The following is a 27,807-nucleotide window of genomic DNA, read 5'->3' on the forward strand; positions in this document are numbered from 1 at the left end:
GAGCTCAGGAAGCAATGCAAGCAATGGGGAGCTGCTATAAATACAGATGAAGCTTCACTCGCTTGACCACCACTCACCCCCTGCCATGCAGCCTGGTTCCTTACAGGCCAGGGATTGGTACCAGTTCATGGCCCAGGGTTTGGGAACCCCTGCTTTGGAGGACGGTCTGTTTCTAGCTCCTTCTAGCTTCTGGTGGCCATGGCATTCTTTGGCTTACAGTCATATCACTCCAGTCTTTGAGGCCAGCATTTCAAAATCTCTCTCTGTTCTATTTTTACATTTCTTTTTATGTGTGATCAAATCTCCCTCTGACAGGTAAGGATACCTGTGATTACATTTAAGCCTCAACTGGATAATCCAGGATCATCTTCCAATTGAAGATCATTGACATATTAGCAAAGTATTTGACCTAGAAGCCAATATTGATGGGATCCAGGGATTGAGAACTTTTAGCCTGGGGGTTATTATCCAAACTACTACAATCATGTTCTGCTAAAGATCATTTAAAACAATACGGCTGGGCGCGGTGGCTCAAGCCTGTAATCCCAGCACTTTGGGAGGCCGAGACGGGCGGATCACGAGGTCAGGAGATCGAGACCATCCTGGCTAACACGGTGAAACCCCGTCTCTACTAAAAAAAAAAAAAAAAGCAAAAAATTAGCCGGGCGAGGTGGCGGGCGCCTGTAGTCCCGGCTACTCGGGAGGCTGAGGCAGGAGAATGGCTCGGGAGGCGGAGCTTGCAGTGAGCTGAGATCCGGCCACTGCACTCCAGCCTGGAGGACAGAGCGAGACTCCGTCTCAAAAAAAAAAAAAAAAAAAAAAAAATACAGAAATACTGTTATAAATTTAAAATAAATTGGAAAAATCCTTGTCAAAAATAGAAATAACTTTTTTTCATAGGTGATATGTTTTCCCCATTTCAGACAAATCCTTCTAAAGTTTAAGGAAATTGCTGAACAACTTTGTTGTTCTGGCTGCTTCCTGAGGGTGTTATGATAGGGCAGGAATCTTGAATACTGCAGGGCAGATGGATGCTGTGCTCAAAGAAAATCGAAACCTGATACCTCAGGAGTCCATGTTTTAATATTTTTCAACTCCAGAGACTCTGGAACAATCTATTCAGAACCTTTGAAACACAGCACAATAGAAACAGCAGAAGGCAGACACAGTGTGAAACATGACTGAGGTCCAAGGCTTAGCCTAGATTATGATTATTCTACCACCTGAAGCTTCTAACTTAATAGGACATATAGAAAAATGGTTTCTTGCCGGTTTCCTTTGTGATATTGGAAATAACAGAACAGCCTAAGCTTCCGTGTTATTGAATTACATCTGGAGACTTCGGACACATGTGGGGAGAACTGTGCAGTGTGGGAGGCAAGTTGGGAAACAACTTCGTGTTTTATACCCACTGAGGGACATTAGCAAAGATGATCCAAGAAAGGTGAAGGCTCCAGGGCTGTAGAACGTGAAGTGAAAAGACCCTTAGAAAAGAGAGGTACAGAGATAAACAAACTTGGCTTTTAGTATTTTTGTCAAAAGAGTGGTAAAAATAATAATGGTTGAAAAAATAACGAAACCATGTCCTTCTTGCATGCAGCACTCTCGCTTAAGGGGTTAAATGAGTTTGGGGACGCCTATGGCTCTAAATTCTTGTCACTGGGGAAGGGATCTGCAGTTGAAAGGTTGAGTGACCAGGGACCAAGGAAGGTAGGATGCCTGGTGCTGCTAACAACTATGTATGCAGCATAATGCCCACCACCATGGACACAAGGCAAAGCCTCCCACCACCTTCACATGTGTAATCCTCTAGGGTTCTCAGACAATGCCAGGGAAAGGAAGGAACCACCCCTTGCCAAACATGATTGGGATTGAACAATTTTCTAAGTTAAAATCAAGTGTTAACTTTATTTAAAACAGCATCAGCAACAACAACAACAACAACAATGTGATGTGACTTCATTTGCACTTCAGTATTATGACTTAAGCTTATACACATTATACAGGCATATAGTAAAAGTTACAGAAATTGAACCAAAAATGATTACGTTTAAAAAATGCAGTTTCTGTATAAAAGAAAGAACCTGCAACTTTCTATTAAATAAGTTTTAGTAAAATTAAAACTCTAAAACATAGCTTCTTAACAAAAGCAACAAACAGAACAGTTTGTACAAAATGATTCTATTTGTGTAAAATAGCAGAAAATATTTATACGCATAACCTCATGTGTGGACAAAATATCTGTTGAAGGACACTCCCATCACCTTTATAACACTGGTTTCTCCCAGGGAGGGAATCTTGGTGACTGGGGCAGGGACTGGAGGGAGACTTTCCCAGCCTGTGTGAGCTAATAGTGGCAAGTATTTTGGAAAAAAGAAGGGTCTAGACAGAGAAGATGGTGGATCAGAGAGGAGTATGGCGCATGGGAGGGTGGACATGATGAGGTGGGAAACCAGGTGTGCCCCACTGCTGGAGCAAGACTTCAAGCAGCTGCTGCAGACACACATGGAAAGTCACTGCCTCTGAGCCTTTGCATTTGCAGTTCCCTCTGTGTGGAACAGCCCTCTCCCCAGACATCCTTGTTCCTGCCTTCCTATTTCACCCAGGTGGAAACTTCTGAGGGTACTTATTTAAAATTGTGACCCAATCCTCCCACTTTTTTGTACTTAATTTTTCTTAATGTCACTTATATTCTAAAATACTCTATATTTTACCTATTTATTTTGTTTATTTTCTATCATGATGACAGGACTTTGCGTTTTGATTTCTGATTTTTTTTTCTGCTATGCCTGGAGCAGCCTCTGAGATAATGGCTGCTCAGGAAGTGTGTGCTGACTGTGTAAACAATGAAGTTATGCAAATGGCTCTTGGGTAATTGATATTCTTAAAGACAGAGAAGGGTCTATTTCCACAGCCTTCTAAGGAAAACAGGCCATGAGTACTTTTGATAAATTCCCTAGTTTGTACCCAAAGGTACATAATTTGCCCCAGATAGAATTAACAATTATTTTAATCAGCCTCAGACTTTGTTACATTTATCATCATCCTTAGATAGAAAGTTCCAGAGATGATCTCATTATATTATGACTTATGATGAGTACATACTTAGGATAACCCCTAGGAAGATAAAATGATTATGCATGACCCGTATCTTATTTATTTGTTTATTTATATTACTCTCAACTTTAAAGTTCTGAGAAAATAGAAGAAAAACTGCCAGAAGGAAGAGAAGCCTGACTTCTGTGTGGTTCAGTCTGCATAACTGAATTGCCACATCATGTCTGGGAGTAGGATAAGGTATAGAAGTGTCTCTTCTACACATGAGGATATAGGCACAAGGGGATCCATTGGTAATTCAACAGTGGGCTGGGAAGGTGCTCAAATGTTGCTGGCTTATGTTTTCATTTTTTTCCACAATATTCATTACATTGGATATATTTAATCTTAAATTTTATCATATGGCTTGTCATATGATACATTTTCATAGTATCAAGCCTGGGTAGGCAAAGCGCAATTCGTACAATTCAATCCAATTTCCTTGCTGTGGGCTCAGGTAGAATTCTCTCCAACTTTCTCTTCTCATTCCGTGCTTGTTCACCTGCAGTCCCTGCTGCAAAGGTCCCTGGCTCCACACCACAGTAAGCTCAGGTGGACACAGCAGGCTGCTCTCCCTGCCTCTGCATGCCTTTGCTGGTATGTTTTGTTGTATATCCAGTGGCATATTTCGAACCTAGAAATTATAAAGCTGGCATTTTTGTTGTTCTCTGGGAACTGATCACTCCTAGTCCACAGGTGCAGATGATGGTGGCCCAGCAGCTCACAGTTTAGCTGGAGGAGGTTGTGAAACTGTTGGTTTATTTCTCAGTCATTCCAGCACAGTGGTTAGGGTTTTTATCCACCCTCCTCAAATCAGTTTTTCACAGTGATGCCAGCCAACTTTAGAATGCTTAGAATCACCTTAGACTTCTGCATAGTGCCTGAGCTCTACATAAAATACTACATAACTTTGTGGTTGTGGTCAATCCAGAAGGGGAAAATGGGGAGCAGGGACAAATCAAACCTACAGAAACTGTATGGATTATGGAAATATAATGTATTTCTTCCTCAAATCTCGTCTTCTCATCCTGAGTTGGGATTTTTGTGGCCGCTTTACATAGAGGAAATAGTGGAATCTGTTGTGTCAACATCTAAGATTGTGACGATAGCTTTAAATTGGGAAGATCTGTAACTAATTGACTCTGTGTCTGATTTTGTGGTTTATAGAATAATGTGGTTAGAGAATTTCGGCCTCAAATCCTTACTCTTTTTTTTCACTGGCATTGTGAACATGTCCAGAAATGCTTTCATCTACACAATAGGGATATTTTTATTTTGGAGTATTGTTGAGATACTGCATGTAAATCATTTAGAACAGAATTATTTAATAGAGAAATAATCTCTGAGCTCAGGCCATAGGTTGCTTAAAAATAGTCAAATGAATATTCAAATGACGATTTGAATATTTTAAAAATTATTTGTTTCTGAAAGCATGAGAAATGAAAAAGGGATTTTAAAAACAAGCAAACAAACTACCACCAACAATAACAGCAAGTGGGCAAGGCAAGGAAAGAGAGTAAAACAGGTTATTTTCTAGGTATGAAGTGAAAGTGTGAATTAGATTTGTTCATACAACATTGGCAATTATTCTTGTTCTATAGAGCCATTTCTAATAGGCAATATTTTAAATATTATTATTAAAAGTAACATTAAATAAATAACAATAAATATTTAAAAATAACTTACTTAAAAAATTGTATTTCATGCTCTGCTATACTTCAATTTTACAAAGCAAAATTCATAAATATTATATTCCTCTTGGCTATTGTGAGGATAATATTGAAGATCAACTTTCTTTCTATAATATGATACGTGTATATGAAAAACCAGGATTGTTCAAATTTATTAAGAAGTGAGGCAAGCTAAAAAAAACTAAACAGGAGAATGAAATGTTTTCTCCCTGAGTTACCTCACTACTTCAGCAAATATTTAAGTGAGAGATGTAATAACATGTACCCAATATAACCAGCAGGCATGTTAAAATTGTAAGAGGATTTCATAAAGTTCTTGTATACAAGAGACTTACAATTTCCCTCGAAAGGAATCAGAGTCAAAAGATACACCAACACCTTCCTCCTCCCTCTCAATCTTAAGCCCTTTATCTAACTTACATATACTCATTTGGAGTCAATTTGTTTTCAGTGCACTTTACTTAGGTAGCAAACTATCACTTTCAGTTCATCCATTGCATGTATCTTAGAAATTATGAGAAGGCCGAGACTTACTTTCTGCTAACGTCCATGTGTGTATTCACTATCCAGTGTCTAGAACTCTGCAGGAGAGAATTTTGGTGAATCCATGTGGCTCCTTCCATGGTTCCTAAGGATGAATCTTCCTCTCTAAGCAGTGTATCATGGGTTCACCTACACTGTGTCTTTGTTAAATTCAATGATTTTTCAGGCATAAAGATATATCTTTCCCTGGTTTCTTAGAGATGTGATTTCTCCCACAATGTGATCCTTTAGCAATTTCAATGGATATTTGAATGATGATAGGGGTTCAAAATATAAGCTCAGGTCACAGGTTAGGCTCACACCCAGAAATTAACATATAAAAATAGTTACCTTCTTTTTAAAAGTGTTAATGAATAAGGTGAAGCTTCTCTAAGGAAGCTTAACTGAGTCTTTCCCACTCAATCTTTTTGTTTTAGATTTATATAAATATGTGGAGTACAAGTGCAATCTTATGTGGGCATATTGCAAAGTGGTGAAGTCTGGATTTGGAGTGTAACCATCACCTGAATAAGTGTACATTGGACCCATTAAGTCATTTCTCATCCCCCTTCCCCTTCCACCCTCCCATCTTTCCCAGTATCCAATGACTATCAGTTCACACTCTATGTCCATGTGTACATGTTATTTAGCTCCCATTTGTATGGGAGAACATGTGGTATTTGACTTTCTGGTTCCGATTTGTTTCACTTAAGATAATGGTCATCAGTTCCATCCATGTTGCTGCAAAATAGATGATTTTATATTTTCTATGGCTCAATAGTATTCCATGGTATATACATTTATACTACAGTTTCTTTATTCAGTCGTCTGTTGATGGATACTTAATCCCATCTCTTTGCTGTTGTGAATAGTGCTGCAATAAACATACAAGTGTGGTATCTTTTTAATATAATGATTTATTTTTTTTAGGTAGATACCTAGTAGTGGGATTGCTGGATTGAAGGGTGGTTCTATTTTTAGTTCTTTGAGAAATCTCCATATTGTTTTCCATGGAGGCTGTACTAATTTACATTCCCACCAGCAGTGTGTAAGTGTTTCCTTTTCTCCATGTCCCTGCCGACATCTGTTATATTTTGACTTTTTAAAATAATCATTCTGACTGATGTAAGACAGTATCTCATTGTGGTTTTAATTTGCATTTCTCTGATGATTAGTAATATTGAGCAAATTTTTAGGATGCTCGTTGGCCATTTATATGTCTTCTTTTGAAAAAATCTATTCATGTCTTTTCCCCACATTTTAATGGGACTATTTATTGGTTTTTACTCAGTTTTAGTTCCTTGTGAATTCTAAATATCAGTCTTCTGTCAGATGCATAGTTTTCAAATATTTCCTCCCATCCTGCAAGTTGTCTGTCTACTCTGTTGATTATTTCTTTTGCTCCTTCTACTCAATCTTTTGTCATTGTTTTGATACATTTTTATAGTGATATGTTTAAAAACATAAGAACTTTGTTCATTTAAGGGCAAATAATACAATATCAGCAATAGGTTAATACCTGGAATTACAGGATAAGATATTGCCAATATTTCTAAATTCTTATGCTAAAAGTAAACCTTTCTGGCCAATAAAAGCATAATATTTTTATTAATTCAATGCAAAAATTAACCATGTTTGCTTTTCCTTTTTTTAATTCTAAGATACAATCAGTCACTGTGGTGGATTGTTGCAATAATAGCCACCAGTGGATCTTGCTTTCCTGTATTCCTGCAGAAGTGTAGTTTGCCCTGTTGACTCTGGGCTTGCCCGTGTGTCCTACTTTGGTTAGTGAAACATCAGCAAATGTAAAACAAGAAGAAACTTGAAGAGCATTTGCTCATTAGAGCTTGGGTACTTGAAAGGCCTTTTGGAGAAGCCAGGTATTATGAGAGAGAGATGCTCCAGACATTAGTGCAAGGTACCATAGATCACAGAGCTCCATTTGAGCCAACAAATAACTGCAGCCATATGGTTGCCCCAAGTAAGATCAACAGAAAACCACCCAGCTGAGCCCAGCCAAATTTGCTAAGCCACAGTTTTGAAAGTAAATAAGGGCCAGGCATGGTGGCTCACACCTGTAATTCTAGCAGTATGGGAGGCCAAGGCGGGCAGATCACAAGGTCAGGAGATTGGGACCATCCTGGCTAACATGGTGAAACCCCATCTCTACTAAAAATACAAAAAAAAAAAAAAATAGCCAGGCGTGCTGGTGGGCGCCTATAGTCCCAGCTACTCTGGAGGCTGGGACAGGAGAATGGCGTGAACCTGGGAGGCAGAGCTTGCAGTGAGCCGAGATTGCACCACTGCACTCCAGCCTGGGCTGGAGACTCTGTCTCAAAAAAAAAAAAAAAAGAAAGAAAAAAAGACAGTAAATAAGATGATTGTTGTTAAACTAATACATTTTGGGGTAATTTGCTATATGAGTTTATATAATGAATACACTCTTTAAGGTAAATACTTGTCAAGGGAAACTTCATTTTTGAATGGATACATGCTTTTAAGAATTAACATGCTATTATGAGATATAATTATGTGATTCATATTGTGGCAATAATGAGAATGTGCTGCCTAGATGTCTTTTAAGAAAGAATTTACTGTAATGGAAGAGAGACAGCATTCAATTTCCAGCTGCTGCAAGTTCAGGATACACCAAAAATTTCTTGCAGCTCTCTCTGAGTTACTCTCAGCTGATGACTGAGCACAATGTGTTTAATGGAGCCAGGGCATTCCTATCCAATATATGACTCTTCTAATGGGCATTAATCACTCTAAGACTCTTCATTTGCCTGTTGGATAATTTCTCTGAGCTGTACTAATGATGCATCATCACTCTTCATATATCTTTCATTTTACAGGTTTAAATACTGATCTGATATATAATGATCTGAAAGCTCTCCTTGTTTGACCTTTGTAGTTTTTCTTTATGTATCTCCAAAATGGTGTTCCATCCTCTTCTGTTGTTCTTGACTTCTGATAAAGACTCCATTGTCATTTGAATTTGGAATTGTTCTTTGTTTGCATGAAGTGTTTTGTTTTTCTCTGTCTACTTTCATGACTTTCTCTTTAGCTACTTTCTTAATTTTATCTTTATCTTTACTTTTCTGCAGTTGGCTTATATGTCTAGCTATATTTTCCTTTGAATATATTCTGTCTCACTAAACTTTAATTGTTACAGTTTTTATATTTTCCTACAGGTCATTGTGGCTCTGTTCATTTTGTAAAATTTACCTTCTGTATTCTTCAGAATTGATTTTTAAAATCCATCTTCAAGTTCACCAGCTCTCCTCTGTCATAATCATTCAGCTCTTAATCTTATGTACCTAATTATTTTATTTCAGACATTTTTTAGTTATCAAATTACAATTAGTTTCTTTAAAATTTTTTTCTATTTGTTGAGGTTTCCTATTTTTTAAATTAATTACAGTCATTTTCACCTTTACTCTTAATAACTCATAAATAGTCCATTTCTGATAATTCAAAATTCAGGGTAATCTTAGGGTTAGGCCCAGTTTATTGTCTTTTCTCTTGATAATCATCCATACATTTTGTCTCTTAAGTTGCATAAATTTGTATTATAAACATTGAAATACTATGTTGTGGGGACTCTATATTCTCAGAGTTATCCAAAAAGTGAGGATGATACTTTGCTTTAGTGCACAATAAGTTTGGTTAGACTCAAACTGCTCATTGTCTCTTGTCTGTGGTAATAACAGCTCAAATATTATTTAAAATAGCTTCCAATCTACCTGATACACATGTAGTTCAAGGACTAGGATACAGTATATGCACGAAGTTTCTGGTTTTTCTTTAACTGGGTCTCTACTTTCTACTTTGCTCTTACTCTCTGTTGGTCCTAGTTACCTTGGTTTTGAAATCCTGATATCAATCTTTTTAAAATATATACCCAGAAGTGGGGTTGCTGAATCATATGATAGTTCTATTTTTAATTTTTTGAGAAACCTCTATACTCTTCTATACTCACTTCCATAATGTCTATAACAATTTACATTATCACCAACAGTGCGTGCAAGTATACCTCTTTCTCCACATCCTCACCAACAACTGTTGTCTTTCATCTTTTTGGTAACAGACATACTGACAAGTGTAAGGTGATATCTCATAGTGGTTTTTATTGCATTTCTCTGATTATTAGTGAAACTGAGCACCGTTGCATACATTTGTTAGTCATATGTATGTCTTCTTTTGGAAAAAAAAATGTATTTTCATGTCCTTTTCCCATTTTGTAGCCAGATTATTAGTTTTCTGTTTTGTTTTGTTTTCCTATTGAGTTGTATGAATTCCTTGTTCAAAAGTAAGTAAAGTATTTCAAGCACTTCATTGCTGTTTACCTGACTGTTTTTAATCTTCCCCCAACCTCTCATCTCTTTTACTACTGCCTTCACAATGCCTAACTATGCTTACAATATTTTACTACAACTAAAAATGTAATTGTTCTTCTTTACCCATAAAACATTTTTTTTTCTCTCACATGACATTCAAAGCTAGTCACATTTTGGAACCATCTTCCATTTCCCCAGGTTTCTTTCTTACACAAATCTCTATAACTTATTTTAAATAAATTTATTATTTTTTTCAACATTCCTATTTATATAACATCATTTTATAAAGTTGATAATAGAAAAAAGTAGAAATATAGTGCAACTAAATTAACACAGGATGAAATGAAAATCAAAGAAATAAAATAAATGAAGAAAAAGCTGTGGTAAAGAAATCAGGGCTGAGAATATGTAATGCAATAGAATCCAAAACGTAACTCAGTTTTTTATCAAACTTGCTAACAAAGGAAATATGATAGATCATATAGAAGTCTTATTGGTTAATAGTTGAAAGAATAAACTTTACATATACCATGATTACTTTTATTTCTCAAAACACTCTTTTTGCTTTCTTGAATTTGATTTTCTGAACTTTTACTTGGAGTCTCTCTCTCTCTCTTAAATCACTATTTATCGAGAACTAATCAATTCAGACCCTGCTGGAAATCTTCTCCATGAAGCTCTACCCATCCCCATCAGGATAAATCTCTTCTTTCTTTTTCCAGTTGTGTTTGTTTTTGCACTTACTCAACTGTTGCCATTTTTGGTAGTGCGTAGTGAATGCTTTTTTTGTCTTTGTTCTCAGCCTTTGTAGAAATTCTCTTAGGGATAATCATAATGCTTTAAATAATATTGTTTTCATTGAATTCCCTCCCTTTAAATGTTAAAATCCTAAACAGATTCAAAACAATGAATATATGATTTATTTAAATTTTCCAAATCTTCAGGACTAGAGGGAATTAGAGAGAAAGAAGTTTTCAAATAAGTCAAATGGTGTGCAAAGACATTTCAGAGAAATCTTGTGTTCCTGAGATAGGGTGCTATCTCTCTGAAGAATCACCTCCCACTAATCTGCAGACTCCTCTGTGGTGGTGGGGTGGAAAGGAGAACAAAGGACATCATGATCAGTACTGCCTAAAATAGACATATTTTGTGAAAGTCTAGTGACAAGTAATCCAAGATAATCATGCCAGCAATATATTAAAAGACTGGTTTTCAGCTAGGGAGAAGGACTAGTGTTATGAGGTTGCAGACACAAGATGCTAAAAAGGATTATCTACCTATAATAACTTATATTTCCAAATCTACTTATGAAATGTTTCTAATCAAAACTCAAACTTCAGTGTCTGGGAAGGTAATGATACATTGTTAGAAAATCCACGGAGCTACTTGAGACGACAGCCTCATCACCACTAGTTGATGTCTGACAGGGACTAATTTCATTTCCTGCCAATCTCCTACTCTGTTCCGTTTCATTCTTGGGAGGGTAGATCCTGGTTTAAAGAGATTGTGTAGAAGCTCCTTCTTTTCATCTACAGGGCTCCCACCTATGCACTGCCACCAATATCATTTCCGTTAGCCATATATTAAGTATCTACAATGTTTAAGGCTCTTGGGATTCAAGAGACACTAACTGGTAATATACCAATAGGAAATTCACCATTCATTATACCAATTAATGTTACAATTAGTAATTTATTCAGGAGTTTAGAGTAAGTAGGTCTTAGCTAGGTGGAAGGAGGAGAAAACATTCTGAGAGTGAAAAAAGGGAATAAATGACTAAGTCAATATGCTGAACCCAATTTCATAGAACTAAATTGTCCATCTAGAGCAGTAAAGGAAGATGTCAATTAAAAACAATTAAAGGTAACATTTTACATAAACTTGGATTTTAGGTAAAGGGGTATAGATTTCATTCTGCAACAGGGGAATTACTAAATGTTTAAGGAAGGAGGTGGTATATAGAGTGGAAATTAAAAATAAGGAAGAACACAAGTTTATTTATTTACCATGTATTAAACATAAACATGGCACCAAACTTCTAGAGATAGAAAGGTGAGTAGATTCACTACCTTCTATATGAAGTTTGCATGGCAGAGAGTGATACATTGTCACAAAACAACTATAACACAGCATGTTTAGTGATACAGAAAAAAATAAATATATTTTTCTTGCTTCAGAGAAGTAGAAATGATTTATCCTACTTTAAGGAAAGCATGTCAGGCAAGGCAATTATAAGTAGGATTTCTTTAGCCTAACCAAGAAGAGGATAAAGGCAATTTCAAGTGCAAAGAAAAGTGAGCTTAATGACACAGAATCCTAAATGGTTAGAAAATATTCAGTAAGATGTGGCTGGGCACAGTGACTCATGCCTGTAATCCCAGCACTTTGAGAGGCTGAGGCAGGTGGATCACCTGAGATCAGGAGATCTGGTGAAATCAGCCTGGCCAACATGGTGAAATCTCGTCTCTAAAAATAAATAAATAAATAAATAAATAAATAAATAAATAAGAAAATGCTGAATAGGATGATATGATTGGAGCTGTATAAAAAGACCTGAAACTCCCAGCACTAAAGCACAATTTTGCAATGTATTGAAGGAGTTGAGGAGTTGAAGGACTTGAAATCTTGCATATAAAGTAATTGATTGCAGGGATTAAAAGCAGATGGTTTTGTCAACTCTACTCAAGTATAGAGTACAGTTAACCTATGTATCTATACAACTATGGTTGAATTAAGCCCAACTGAAATAAGAGTTATTGTTAGTTGCATGCACTGTATGTGTCTGGCTCCTTGCTGAGCACTTTAAAATTATTTACATTCTGGGAAAGCCAGTAGACTGAAAACTACTTCATTCTTTTTACAAAGATGTATTGAGAACTGGCTATATACTAGGCTGTCCTAACAGCAGCACAGGAAAAAAGTTCCCTTTCACGAGTGATGCCTCCATACTTGATGGGACCGTCTTCCTCACTTTAAGGGCTATGCACAGGGTTTAGTGCATGACAGTCAGCCATGCACCTCTAGACAAAGACCACCTGGAACATACCTGGAGTCAACAAGATGGGTTTCTTATCCTTTGCAGTGAGAGAGATTCCGCATAATGGAATACCTTGGGGCATCTCAGTAAGAGAGTGAGTCTTTGTAAAAAGGAGTTACTATCAGATTGGCCCTTGGGATTCAGATTGGGGTGCATTAGGTCATCTTGGGGACAGTTCAAGAAGCCAAGAATTTGTTTTAGATTAGATGCTGTCAGAAAATGGAAAATTCTATGGAGGAGCATCTCAGTAAATTTTACCTAGACGAGGACAGACTACAACAAGGCTATAGCATAATCATACAGAGACAGCAGTTCCTCATTTCGGCTGGGAGAGATTGACACTTGGTGTTTTGGTGGTTTGTACCATTAAGAGACCTTTTTGTGTGCACTCAGAAATTTTTGTTTGATTTTTGTTTGTACTAAAAAAAAAATTACGATGGAGTCTTGTTTTGCATCTTACTTCACGATAGTTGCAGAGTGAACTTGTCTGATGTTGGTATTTTGTGAAATTATTTATCTCCAAAAGGAGAAAAACGTGATATAGCTGTTAGCACTGGATCAGCTCCTAACAACACCAAGACTGATTTTTCCTGGATGTCAGAGGCTGCTCTCTCTTTCTCAGAATTTACTGTCAAGTTAAGATCTAATGTAATCATCCCCAAACTCCTATCTCCTGATCACACTGGAAATCACTTTCTTTTCTAACCCTGTTTAATTTCAGGCCTGGTATTGCTATTTTTCTGTGTTGAACTCTAGACTCTGTGGTGGTTTTCAATGGTATTGGTTGCCTTCTAGAAGTATATTTATATGGTTTGGATCTGTGTCCCCACTCAAATCTCATGTTGAAATGTAATCCCCAGTGTTGGAGGAGAGACCTGGTAGGAGGTGATTGGCTCATGAGGGAGGGTTTCTCATAAATGGTTTAGCACCATCCTTTTGATGCTGTTCTTGTGATAGTGAGTGAGTTCTCAGAAGATCTGATTGTTTAAAAGTATATGGCACCTCTCTTTCTCTCCTCCTGTTCTGGCCATCTAAGACATGCCTGCTCCCCCTTAGCCTTCTGCCATGGTTATAAGTTTCCTGAGGCTGCCCAAGCAACTGAGCAGATACTGCCACGTTTCCTGTATAGCCTATGAATCTGTGAGCCAATTAAACTTCTTTTCTTTATAAATTACCCAGTCTCAGATACTTCTTTATAGCAATGTGAGAATAGACTAATACACGTATCAACAAAAAGTGTGATAGTAATAATGGTATTAGTATTTGTTCTTATCTGGCTGACCACAACTTTTGTCTGGTTATCCTAGAAAAACCTAATTCTTTATAGTTTCAATTGCTCTCCATTGATAGTTGAAACTATTGTTATTTTATTTTCAGGGATTGCCTTTGCAATTTCATACTTGCAGTTTCTCATCCTAAGAAGGCATTTGTTTCATCCTCAATGACAAAAAGCAGGTGTTTTTAAATCCATTTTTCTTCCTGCATTAGCCCTGTTCAGCCCATGCTGAAATCACACAAACCTCTGCAGCTCCAAGGCTACCCTCCCACCTGGACTGTTGGTGACATGAGGTTTGGGACCTCCTGCTGTGTGAGATGTCTGCACTAAATTGGCTATGCTGCCACACAGAGTCCCCTCACTCCTTTACCCCCAAGGCTCTACTGGCAAAAACACAGAGCACATGTTCAACCAGTAGGACTTCCCATTCAGTTGCTTCCCATTCCTCTACCTTTTTTTTTCCCTACTTACCTTTCTTCTTCACTCACACTAGAGAAAGTCAGGGATCCTGACTTTTTTTTTTTTTTCTGAGAAGAAAAATTCATATTCTGGGCACGCTTGTAAGATTGTCTCAAAGAGCATACTCCTTTTTAGTGTTTATATTTCTGTTTTTTGCAACCATTATCTGATTCTCACACACTTATAGATGCTGTATTGCTATAAAATGCTGTTGCATTCTTAGCAGATGATCCCTTCTAATAATCTGCACATTCCTGAACACTTTATTGCCCGAATACATGTCAGTTTATATTGGAATTTGCTGCACTGAGTAATGGCAGTTGAATTGGTGTATATTGGTTTTGGTGGGGTTTTGGGGGTTGTTTTTGTTGTTATGTGGGTGGTTTTCTGGAGAGACAGGGTTTTGCCATTTTCCCAGGCTGATCTGGAACTCCTGGGCTCAAGTAATCTGCCCACTTCCACCTCCCAAAGTGCTGAGATTACACAGTGAACCACTGTGCCCAGCCCCAAATATTTTTTAAATGGAAAACCAAATATGCTTGTGTTTAGATACTTTTTAGAATATTGGAGCATGTGCACACACAGACACACACACACACACACACACACACACACACACACACACACCGGGAGAGCGAGAGAGGAGCCCCGGAAGTTACGTGGCAATAACTCAGTATTACGTGTGATTTAGTGAATGTGGTGCTAGCCTACTGTGTCTTTCTGAAACCAAGCAGATCATGTGCATGATCTCAGATATTCGCCGAGTCCTCAATTCCTTCAGGCATGTAGAAATGATTAAAAGTCGTATGATGTTTTAAAGATCCCTGTGACATTTGTCACAGATTCTCACATTGCTCGTATCGTGACTAGTTGTTTCAGTACGCACTGTTTCAGTTCTTTTAAATCATATATATATATATATATTTTTGCCTCCTGCCTGGTGTGTTTTATCTAGTAAATGAGTATCTTCGTTATTTTAAAATATGCTGATTTGCAATTGTGAACACAACTGCTCTGGAGATCAGTTGATGCTATGTTTGCAGAAAAAAAAGTACAAAAAGAAAAATCATATTACTAAAAATATTTAAAAGCCTCAGTTTATATCTGATTTTGTTTATTCTGTCCACTTTTCCGTTTGTTTATATTTTCTATAACTGTCTATTAACACCACTCCCCTGGAACAAGCATGTTGGCTATTTTCTTCCAGACGAACGCTATGAACCCCGAGGATTTATTAACCACAAAACAAAACAAAAAGAAAACATGCTGCCTAGATGAGAAACTGCTAAATTGGCCATAAAAACTGTTCAGAAAAACCCAATCTAACACCAGGGGCTCAGAAAATGCAAACAGGAAGCTCATAGTTCTATTTCCCTGTCTCATTTCACATTGAAAATTGCTTCAGAAAAGACATTGGCAGCAGGTTAGGAATGTAAAAAATATTTTCTACCTTTTGAGACCAAAGATAGTCTTACCTTCTTTATTACAAGGGATTCAAGTTTCATGATTTATGTTTCTGTTGTCTTAATTCTGCCTTATAAAAGATGCTGAACACCAGAAAAAAGGAAATGATCATCCTGGCATACGATATTTATAATGTCCCTACTGAGCTTCACGTCCTTGCTGAGTGCAGTATTACAGTGTAGTCAAGGGTGTGCAACAGATTTTTTAGCCTAAGTGTAGCATATACCAGTGCACAGAGATTGGAAAGGAAACCAAATTATCATGATGATTAAAGGTGGAAAAGGCTTTCATTGGCACAAGGAAATGTTAAAAGCAAATAGTAAATATATGGAGAAAAAAAAAAAAACTCAAGTTCCAAAGTACTGTGGCTCTCTGGTCACAAGATGCCCTTTCTGTACACAACAATGAGAAATACAGTTTTTTTTTTTTTTGAAGCTTTAGACAGATAATCCTAAAAGGGAACAGACAAAGAAAAGAATTTTTTAAAAGAATGAGCAATTTTTATTATGTAATATTGTGTAAAATGTATATCTAACGTATAAGTCAAAGATCAAATACATTTTTAAAACAAAACTGAAAAGCTTTTTAAAAATTCAAAGATACAATTTAAATTAGAAAAACTATTTTAAAGATAAAACCATTGAAAATTTGATTTTTTATGTAAATAAGTTATGAAATAAAATTTAAAGTTAAAGAAAATAAAGAAGCTAAAAAATAGAAGATATATATTCAGATCATCTATTGGCATTAGTGTTTGGCAGAGTTTAACTATTCGTTTTTGTGTGTTTTGTTACTTCTTATTTAATGAAGACGCATTTATTTCATTAAAAGATATTGTAACTTTGCATCAGCATTTTGAGCATATACTGCTTTTGCTTTCAGATCGCATTTGATCTTATTTGCTATGTCTCTTGTCTATCAGATGCCTATTTTTATCTTTTCCTTACACTCAAAGTCAGACCAGCTGTAAAATCTGAGGTTACCGTTTCCGCACAAGACCCCTCTCACTTCCGACATCAACCGCAAGTGTAGAGGTGCCCCAAACCACTCTTGATTCTGGTAATTCACTAGAAGTTTTCACAGATCTCATTGATAGCTATTCTATTCATGACTATAGCATGTTATAGAGATAGGATACATTAAAACCAGCCAAGGGAAGACAGAGACACAGAGGACAAGATATAGGACAGTTTCAAATGCAAAGTTTCAGTGGCCAGAGTTTTTTGTTATGGATTTATTACATTGGCATAATTGATTGATGGATTACTCCCATGGTCAACTCAGCAACTAGATTACTGATACTGCTTGACCCAAAGCCTCTGCACTCTAATCACATGGCTAATCTTTCTGGCATGGCCAGCTCCACCCTGAGACTGTTGGGCATGGCCAACCCCATCCTCAGACCCAGTGTGGCAAGCCCCCACTCTAAACAAAGATATTCGTATCAGGTATAATATACATTACCTTCCAGAAGCCAAAAGCAAAAGCCAGACCTACTCTTTGGCACACTGACAAGGCCAAACTTTTTTTTTAAGAGACAGCATCTCACTTTGTTGCCCAGGCTGGAGTACAGTGGCGTAATCATAGTTACTACAGCTTCAAACTCCTGGGCTCAAGACATCCTCCTACCTCAGCCTCCTGAGTAGCTGGAACTACAGGTGCACATCACCTCACCCACCTAATTTTTTAATTATTATTTTAGAGACAGAATCTCACTACATTGCCCAGGCTGGTCTTGAACTGCTGGTCTCAGATAATCCTCCCACATTAGCCTCCCAAGTAGCTGAGATTACAGTCACAAGCCATCGTGTTGGGCTCCAACGCAAAACTTTTAATTAAACCAGCCAATGCTCTCTTACAGCCAAGCAACATATGTCCAATATTTACAAAAACTAATATGTTCTAGGGGTAGGAGGATTTTACCTCAATTTTCCAATACATTTGACCATCAATAGTGGTTTTATAATCTTACCAACAACACCAGTGTTATACCATGTCACAGTGTGGTTGATGTGACCTGAAAGATGAGATGGTGCATTATCAGAGTCCCACTCAGTCATCAATAATTAGTCCAGTCCATCATCACATAGAACCAAAATGCCCCAGAGAGATTTCACTTAGTTTCGTTAGCTTTCTTTTGAACTTGTCAGATTGTGGGAGCAGGTATGATCTTGGCAACATGTGGCTTCCTCCTTTCCGGCATCTGGTATCATTGAGCTAAGAGATAACATTATCTCTTGCTCTGAGTGGCAATGTAACATTGGATTTCCCTTAGTGCATCATTCTTTTATTAATTCCTTTACCCTCAACTAGTGTTCCTCCTTCTCTCCACTTATCATTTTATCCAAACTTTTTCACCCTTTAGAAGGAATGTTAAGTTTGGCTACTATGCTAGTCCATATTTCCAACAGTATTACTAGTCTACCAAGTGCCCCTCCCCGCATTCAGTCCTTTTCCATTTAAATAGGGGAGGGCTACAGACACACAGAACCAGTGAGCTTTATTAACCACTAGGCAAACAACTGCATTTACTGTCAACTCCAATTCAGTGGGGTGAATTATGTCTTCACTCCATCAGGCCTTTTCAAATTCTGACTTAAAGTTTTAACAATATAGTTATACTTTCTTTCTTAGAGATATTCCTGATTCTTGTACCTAAAGTTGCAGTCCTGGCCTTGAGACCACTAAATCAGGAAAGAAAAAGAAAAGTTGAGGTGATATGGGGAAAAGAGGAAAAAGAATAGTCATACCAGCATTCTTTTCTACCCACTCCTCCCTAAATCCTCCAATTAAGTGGAGGAATCTATCTTTCGGGAATTTTCCCTTGGCCAGTCGCGTGTTGAGTGTAAGCCTATGCTCACGAAGGCAAGTTAGCCACCCCCCTTGCCTCATCTCCCTTTCTTTTAGACAACAAATGTTCCACTTGTCTTTTGCAAGTCTGTATCAAACTCTTGCCCTAAGGAGGATATCTTTCTATGCACTGTTGGACATTATGGACTGAAAAGTGTATGTCTTAGTCTGAAGAAATGTGACTCAAGAGTCCAGATTGGTGCAATTGTTTCTGCTCTGGTGCTTTTATAGTATTTTGAGAATTTCTCTCTACCACTGGCTACGACAAGCCCAGTCTACACTACGTTCCTGCCAGGATGCATCTGTAGCCTCCTAGAGCTACCAATATCAGTCCCAGTTGCCAGCTATGTGTAGCGCCTACCCACCCAGGGAACTTCCCCCATAGCCATTTGCAGTCTTTGTCTCTCCAAATGGCAAATAGTACAATTTTTATAGGCATTTTGTTTGTCAGAGTGTGGAAGAGAAGCGTGTCTAGATTCAGCTCATTTCAGCATTGCTGTGGCCCCCCAATGTCCACTCATTTAGTGGACAAGATGTCCACCTCCAGGGAAGCACATCAGGATATCTACTCACTGGTCCTAATCATCTTCCAGTCTTGGAAGGAAATTATTCTGATGGGCATTGACGTGTCTAATGCACCCTCTAAATCCCCACAGTGATTTCCATAGGGCCAAGCTCCATACAAGCTTTTATTTAATAGGCCAGCTTCCCCTTGTCTTACCGTGCTACCCATGACTTAGTAAAAAAACAAACATAGGGACAAATAGTATACAATTCAGCCCCCTGATCTGATTTGCTTTTATCTTCTTCTACCAGAGCAGTGGTCTTTCAAACAGGATACTGTCCATTCACTTTGGAGCTGCTCATCCATATACCAAGCGGCTTTTCGTTGGTCAGTTGAGAACTGGTCATGGAGCACTGAATAAATAGCAATAAGCTCTAGCAGCTCTTCCGTTGATTCCAAAGTCATTCCCAGGGCAAAGGAGGCTGTCTGTGTGCTCATGAGATCTCCTTGCATTCTCCTGGTAGCATGTTCCTGTACAAACCATTTCCATTTTGTCATAGAATTTTTCTTGGCACTGTCTTATCCATTAGAATGTTTCTCTGACATTGACCAAGGCATTATAGGTATTCCAAGTTTCAAGACTAGTTCATGTCCTATCAGTTATAGGAGCAACTCAATTAAAGGCCAATAGCAAGCTGCTCATTGTCTCTCATTTGGAAATTTTCAAGTTCAAATTCTGACAGTATTCAGATGCTACAACAGAAAATGTCAATAGTTTCTATTTACATTAAAATTATTTTTATTTCTCTTATTAGGTCAGACTTCTTTTTTTTATAGAACTGTTTCATTGGAATTTTTGCAGGTTTTGAGTCAGCTGCCTTGGACTATAACTACTATGAATATACAGTATAAATCTTGGACGTCAGTCTAATTATGTCACCTGATGAATCCAAATAGGTTTCATGGAACTTATTTAAATTAAAGTAATCATACAGCTTTAAGGAGTTATGTGTAGCATTTTAGGGATCCAATGTACTCAGCAGAGTTTTTATAAATTAAAGAAATTGTATAGCTTTAAGGAGCTATGTGCAGCATTTTAGGGATCAAATGTACTCAGCAGAGTTCTAAAAGCCTTAGTATACCCTGGCATGAAGTAGGCAATAATCTAACAGCATCCTCCATATTCTTTTGTGGTGATGACCTAGAAGGCTGAGGGTACTGTCCATGCTTAGATAATGTTAAGGTTACTTAACCTCCCTTCTTTCATAAAGCCAGGCTCTAGAATGTAAAAATTCATTCTACATCCAGATTTCTTTGGTCCTATGAGATATCCTGATTGTTAAAGATGAGTGAAGATTGACAGAGTCAATTTTAAGACCTCAAGAGATTGTCACCCACACTATAAAATCTACAGCAAGTGTAGTCTCCATTATAAAGCAAATAAATTAAATTTATATTTCTAAGTCACATCTCTACCAAGATACTTTGTATCTGTTTTCCAAGAACTGATCAAGCATTCAATCTAGAATAAAGATCTAAGCCAGGAAAGGGGCTAAACCAACTCTAAGGAGAAATGACAGGTTTCAACATCTAATAAGAAAAACTAATTAATTACTAATTATATTTTGAAGAAAGCTACTGATTAGATAGTACCAAAATTACAATTTATGTAACCAGAGATAGTAGGTGAGTAGCTAGATAATTGATAAGTAAATAGATAATGGATAGGTAAGTATAACAGTAAATGTGTGGTTATATTTCTTACAACTTTTCTCCTCTTGCAAATGCTGTAAGATATGGCACATTTTTTATCAAGCTTGATGTTGGGAAGCTGGACCCTTGCCTGAGAAATGATGAAATACGAGGATAAAAATGTTAGAAGACTCTGTCACAAAGCAGTCCACGCAATAACACAAAGAAAATCCAGGTCTTCAAATTCCTCTCCAGGGTTAATGAGAGTTGCCTGGTTTTATTTTTCACCATGCAATCATTTTTTATGTCCCAAGAGGTGGAATACCAGTGCTTAATTTAAGGCTATCATGTCTGGATGCAAGACTCGGCTTGAAATCAAAGCCAGCTCTATCATTCATTCACTGCATTGCCTTTTAAAAGTTATTTAATAACCCCATTCCTCATTTTCCTCACTTGCAAAATAAGTGTATTAGTAGCAATTACCTCACTTGGCAGTTGTATTCACTGAGTTAGTATAGCGTAAGTTTTATATTCCTAACACAAAATAAGTATTATACTGGTTAAAGTAATGCTATTAATGAAAGATGTACTGTTGACTATTGACTATGCTCTATCAATACTATTGACTATTGATTATACTCAAGCCATGTTATAATTCCCTAAAGGTCATCTATAAATATATAACACAGTTCAGAGTACCTCTTTATTGTAGCTTTATTGTAGCTCTCATCCTAGTTTTAGTTAAATTACTAATTTTAAAATTACTCTCAGTTGTTTCAGATACTATGTAAATTCCAACAGGGTAATGATTGTGTGTGTGTGTGTGTGTGTGTGTGTTTGTGTGTGTGTGCGCTCATAGCAATACAACAACAGTGACTAGTACAGTAGTTGAATAAAATACTTAATAAATAAATAAATAAATAAAATAAAATGCTTAATAAATCTTTGTGCTTAATAATTTACAGTTGAGGAACTGCAGGTTAAATGAGCTAAGTGACCTCCCTAAGGTCAGAGTTAATGATAAGTTAAGCTACATTTAGAAGCCAGGGCATGGCCGGGCACGGTGGCTCAAGCCTGTAATCCCAGCACTTTGGGAGGCCGAGACGGGCGGATCACGAGGTCAGGAGATCGAGACCATCCTGGCTAACACGGTGAAACCCTGTCTCTACTAAAAAATACAAAAAACTAGCCGGGCGAGGTGGCGGGCCCCTGTAGTCCCAGCTCCTCGGGAGGCTGAGGCAGGAGAATGGCATAAACCCGGGAGGCGGAGCTTGCAGTGAGCTGAGATCCGGCCACTGCACTCCAGCCTGGGCGATAGAGCGAGACTCCGTCTCAAAAAAAAAAAAAAAAGAAGCCAGGGCAAAGTTGTAACAGACACTATCATCAGGGTTAATTTCATGCTTCTGTAGCTTGTGTAGTTGTACAGAACCCCACACTCAGAAGGGGACTGTGCTTGACTTCAAACTCAACTGTTGCTACCTTGAAATTCCTAACACAGCAATTTTTGAATAAGAGACCGGATACTTTGTTTTGCCCTGGGCCTTGCAAATTATGTATCTGGCCTTGACCATCATGCAGTCTCCTGACTCAGCCTTCAAAACAGATTTGAGGATACTGGATTGAAAAACGCCTGCTCAGATTAATGCAGACTTTGGCCTACTCCACAAAATCAACAAGGCAAAAGACTTCCTCTCCTTCCTGTCAGCTCATCCCAGGGTCATAAGCATTCCACTTTAGAGAGCTGGCAGGAAAAAATTGGGCCAAATGACAATTGCATTGCACTTGAAGGAATTACATTAGCAACCCCACCTCCAGTGTGAATTGAGAGCACAATTGCTCTCATCAGACACCTGAGGTCATATGTGCAATTGTAACAGTCAGATAATAAATAACATCATCCTGCACATAAAACTCAGAGTGACCTTCAGAAATTGTGGCACCCTCCAGTCTTTAAGTCTCTCGCCCCGCTAGCATAAAAATGCTCTCTGGTTTCCTAGGGCCTCCTTCCACAAAACTTCACCAGGATTTGTCCATTTTGGAGAGTACCCCACACTCCAGCTTTCTGCTAGCTTCCTCCCACTGGTGTGATATCCTACCTTGTTTTAAACTGAATTGATTCTCCCTTAGCTGAGAGAGCCGGACAGACTCCATTTTGGCTCCTTTACTTGCAGCCCCTTACACACCCCCCTTCCTCAAGGACTTAACTTGTGCAAGCTGACTCCCAGCACATCCAAGAATGCAATAAGAATTACTGATAAGATACTGTGGCAAGCTATATCCGCAGTTTCCAGGAATTTGCCCGCTTGATAGCACCCAAAGCTCCCGCATCTCTCACCTTGCCATAGATGTAAAGCTCCTGCACCTAGAACTGTTTGTTTTCCTGTAACCATTTATGTTTTTAACTTTTCTGCCTGTTTTACTTCTGTAAGATTGCTTCAGCTAGGCTCCCCCTTCCCTTTCTAAACCAAAGTATAAAAGAAAATCTAGCCCCTTGTTGGGGGCTGAGAGAATTTTGAGCACCAGCCGTCTCTTGGCTGCCGGCAAATAAAGGACTCCTGAATTGGTCTCAAACTGTGGCGTTTCTCTATAACTCACTCGGTTATAATGCTGATACATCAAAATATTTTCCAACTGCTACTGAAAGTCTAAGAGTTACTGAGTAACTGAGAGGGTAAACTGATAGACTAGTTACAATTCAAGAGTTAATAATTGGAGACAAACCTGGCCTTGAAAAAGAAGCACAAATAACTGGCTGCATCTGCTTCTATTTCTGCCCATGCAACGTGTCAATTCCTGGGCCACAGACACTCTAGTTGACACACCCACCCCAAATTTCTCTCTCAGAATTTCCCACCCCAAATTCCTCACTTTGATATTTTCACAACCAGGAGTCTCTAGAGGGCCCATAATATAAACCCCTAGTAAAATACAAATTTTCAGAGCAAAAGAGCAGGCTAAGTTACACACCACAGCAGTCTTTTGCACTCCAGTGTAAGTTTATCAGATGTTTTCTGTCATCTAAATTTTGTGATGTTTGCAATGCTATAAGGAGCAGAGGAAAGAAGGGTAGGAAGGAAGCACTGAGTTCGCAATGCTTCACTAGCAATTTGATTAAGTCTTTTCAGTTAGATCATTCCTCTTCTCTGAATATCTATCACAAATTTCCTATAATTTCCTTGTATCACCCACCCCTCCACCTAGTTCTTCCTATCAGACTCATGTTATATACTTTGTACAAGGTATTGTAGTACCTTGTACTTCTCTCTTTATTACTTGCCACAGTTTTAATCATTTGCATACCATTGACCCCACCTACTGTCCTTAGACAAAAGCTCCAAGAGACAAAGATTATGTCCATCTCGTTTATTTCTGACAAACTTTTACTTAGCCTTACGTCCTACACAAGGAAGAAATTTACTAAATATGTGTTAAGTGAATGAATGGATAACTGGAAACTGCAATTATTAAAATTCTACTCTTCAACAGGCACAGTGGCTCACCCCTGTAATCCCAGCACTTTGGGAGGCTGAGACTGGTGGATCACCTGAGGTCAGGAGTTCAAGACTAGCCTGGCCAACATGGAAACTCTGTATCTACTAAAAATATAAAAATTAGCTGAGTGTGGTGGCACATGGCCATAATGCTAGCTACTCGGGAGGCTGAGGCAGGAGAATCCCTTGAACCTAGGAGGCAGAGGTTGCAGCGAGCTGAGATCACGCCACTGCACTCCAGCCTGGGCAACAGGGTGAGACCTTGTCTCAAAAAGTAAATAAAATAAAATAAAATGAAATCCCGGTTTTGAATTTTGTAAGGTAAGTCCTTAGACTGAGAGTTGAGCTCCTGGAAATAGCAGAGGGAGGATTACATATGCCTAGGAAAAATGAAATATCTGGTTTTATAAAATTTTGTCAGCTTAGAAAAGGCCCGAGTTTCACACTTTAAATGTATATAGCTGTGCTGAGGGACCTCTCCAAAGACCTGACTGTAATAAGGTACATGGATCAGGCAGCCTCTCTGATGGCAAGTGTTTTATTTCTAGGATGAATGGGTTTGCATTACTTTTATGCATGCCATGAAATTAAATCCCAAAACCTCACAAGCTCAGAATTAACCCTTTCAAATCACACACAAGTCTGAGGAGGCTGAGTTTTCTTATCCACAGTGCTTTCACTTATGATATGTATTGTAGTTAGTTATGTATATAGCATTTCCATTAATTTGCTATTACATTTCTTTTATTTGTTTTTTGTTGTTGTTGTTCACTCTTTTTCTTTGAAACTGGAGACAACATCACTTTCAAAGTGTACTAGTAATAAAATAGTTTTTATTTTAAAAGGTAGAAATATTTCATTTCATGAGAATAGATGTTTATAGCATTGACTTCTCCTTTACATTTATTATACTATTTTCCTTCTTATCTTTCTTAGAGGATTAATTATACATGGTGTGGGGAATTTGCAAGGTTAACTGCATCAACCTGCTTACTGTGGTGTGATGATGGCAAAACAATGATATGATATTTTATAGTATTACTTTACCTCCAAAAAATGAGAAGGATATGCAACGTATTTCTTTGTCCTATATATAAAATGTCTCTGTTCCAAAATCAGTAATCTATAAATTAATGAAAATATGGGACTAAATTATGTGTACTTATTAATTTAGATCACAATGCTTGTGTCCAGGAAAGTGCTAATAACTATTCCTGACAGACATAAATACTCAGATTATTGTTGTGGAACAGAACAAAGCAACATAGCTTATTAACACCATTTTTCCAATGTTTTTCTATATCCTTGCTTATTTCTCCTTTTATTCAGTAGAATTTTGCTTGTTTATGGTCATTTGTTTGACTGTAACTGTTGTTTGTTTTACCGTTGTACTTACAAAAACTCAGGCAAAATTATCCCTTTCTGTGGTTACTTGTATCAGTGGTCCTGATCTTCTTAGAAATATTTTTAAAAATTTTGTGTTGACATTGACCCATTCAAAGTCTATAACACTCTCTTGCTTTCTTCTAATTTCTAGAAAGAATTGAGAAACCACACATAGTCTCAATTATGCAGGCATTTGTCTGCTTCCTCCAAGGAAGATTGAGATATATTAAGATAATTTTCTACAGCATTGAAAGCACTTAACATTTAATTATGTATTTTGTTGTGCTTTTCTTTGACTTCATAGATAGCAGAAAATTGAACTATAGACAAGAAAAGGCAATTTATAAAAGGAACACAGAAGAAAATTGTATGTATTGAATTGATGACTTCCCCAGTAATGAAGAATTATTAAGATAAATTTTACATCATTTTAAGCTATTATATTGACAAATCTTAATGCAAATTATAAGGAAAGAACTTAGATAAAAAACAGAGATTCTGGAAAGGTTTGGAGAAAGCATCATACTTTCTCTTCATTCTAAACAGGAATACCTCTGGCTCACCTGTCCAAATGACTGAGAAAGGCAGTAGATTCCCAGATCAGAGAGAAGTCTTTAGCTCTGCGGGTTGAGGAATCCTTAGGAAGAAACTTGTGAAGGGCTTTCCTTCCATGGGCTTGGTGAGATCATGGTAAGAGAGCCTCTGAAAAAAGACTGTGAATATTGGAAAGGACTTGGTCTACAGAAATATGTGAACTGCTGGGGAATTGGGAGAACATTGAACCTGAGTGTGTGTGTGTGTGCGCACGCGCATGTGTGCATGCATGCATGGGCCTTGTTTCCTTGGCCTTCAAAATACAAATCAGAGCAGAAAAGTTGAATTGAGTTATCCCTACTCCAGAGGCTAAGAGAGTAGGGGAAAACCAGGTCATAGGAATTTTCCTCCTGCAGCCCTCCTACTGTTATAGGTTTAGCCACAGAAGAAGATGGTGATTTAACTTCTGTTTACTCTGAGAGTTCTTCCACTTAGGATGCTTCAGCAACCAAAGGTGATTCCTAAAGAGATCACAGGAAAACATCATAATCATACATACTTGGGAACGAAGCAGCCAGCAAGGGGAGGTTAAATAGAGCCATCACCAGGTAAAAACCAATCAACCAATTCACCAACCAAAAAATAATCAACCAACTCACCAACCAACAAATCATCTCTGATGGAGACAGTCGAGATTTCAAACAACAATGTATGACAACAATATGGTAAAAAAAAAAAAAAAAAAAAAAAAAAAAAAAAAACAGCTGCAATGATTGCAGCTCAGTACAAAATAAGACTTTCTAGAATAAAAATTAAATTTTAAAATTTTATTTTTATTCATTTAGGGATACAAGTACAGTGTGATTGCATAGTGGTGAAGTGTGGGCTTTTAGTGTACCCATCACCAGAACCATATCTGTTATACCCAATAGGTAGAAAATTCAGTAGGTGAGTTGAAATATGGAATGACTATTGTTAAGACTAAAACTAGTGACCTGAAAAGGTAAACGAAATAATATTATCTCATAGTACAGACCAAAAATATGAAAAAAGAGAAAATTTGATGAGAAAGCTATGAAATCTGGAAGATCCATTTCAGAAACTTAGCATCTAAGTCACAAGAGTTTTAGAAGTTGAAAAGGAAACATTTTATACAAAGGAAACTGTGTGATAGGAGATGCACAATAACTATCTTAATGACTGAAGGATGCTTCCATTACCTGGAGAAAAATTGGCTTCTCCAGAATGAAAAACTGCATTAGACTTCTTGAAGTAGTCATGAGAAATATATATGCTAACAAGATTTTTGACCTCTTAAGGATAAAGAGAAAAATATGTGGAAACTTCCAGATAGAAAATGTGAGCTCCTAAAAATAATTCGAATGGAATCAGACATGTTTTTGAAATATTGAAAAGTAAATGACAGCAAATTCCACTTGCAGATTGCTGAGAGAAAAGGATAAT

At 37.5% G+C, this 27,807-nt stretch overlaps 1 pseudogene; it reads left to right on the forward strand.

Moving 5' to 3' along the window:
- The first annotated feature begins 1,581 nt into the window (after window positions 1-1,581).
- Window positions 1,582-27,807, forward strand: part of LOC117094158 — a 161,939-nt pseudogene continuing 135,713 nt past the window's right edge.

This window comes from Trachypithecus francoisi, unplaced genomic scaffold (genome assembly GCF_009764315.1).
Source record: "Trachypithecus francoisi isolate TF-2019V2 unplaced genomic scaffold, Tfra_2.0 Lachesis_group13, whole genome shotgun sequence".
Classification (NCBI taxonomy): Eukaryota; Metazoa; Chordata; class Mammalia; order Primates; family Cercopithecidae; genus Trachypithecus; species Trachypithecus francoisi.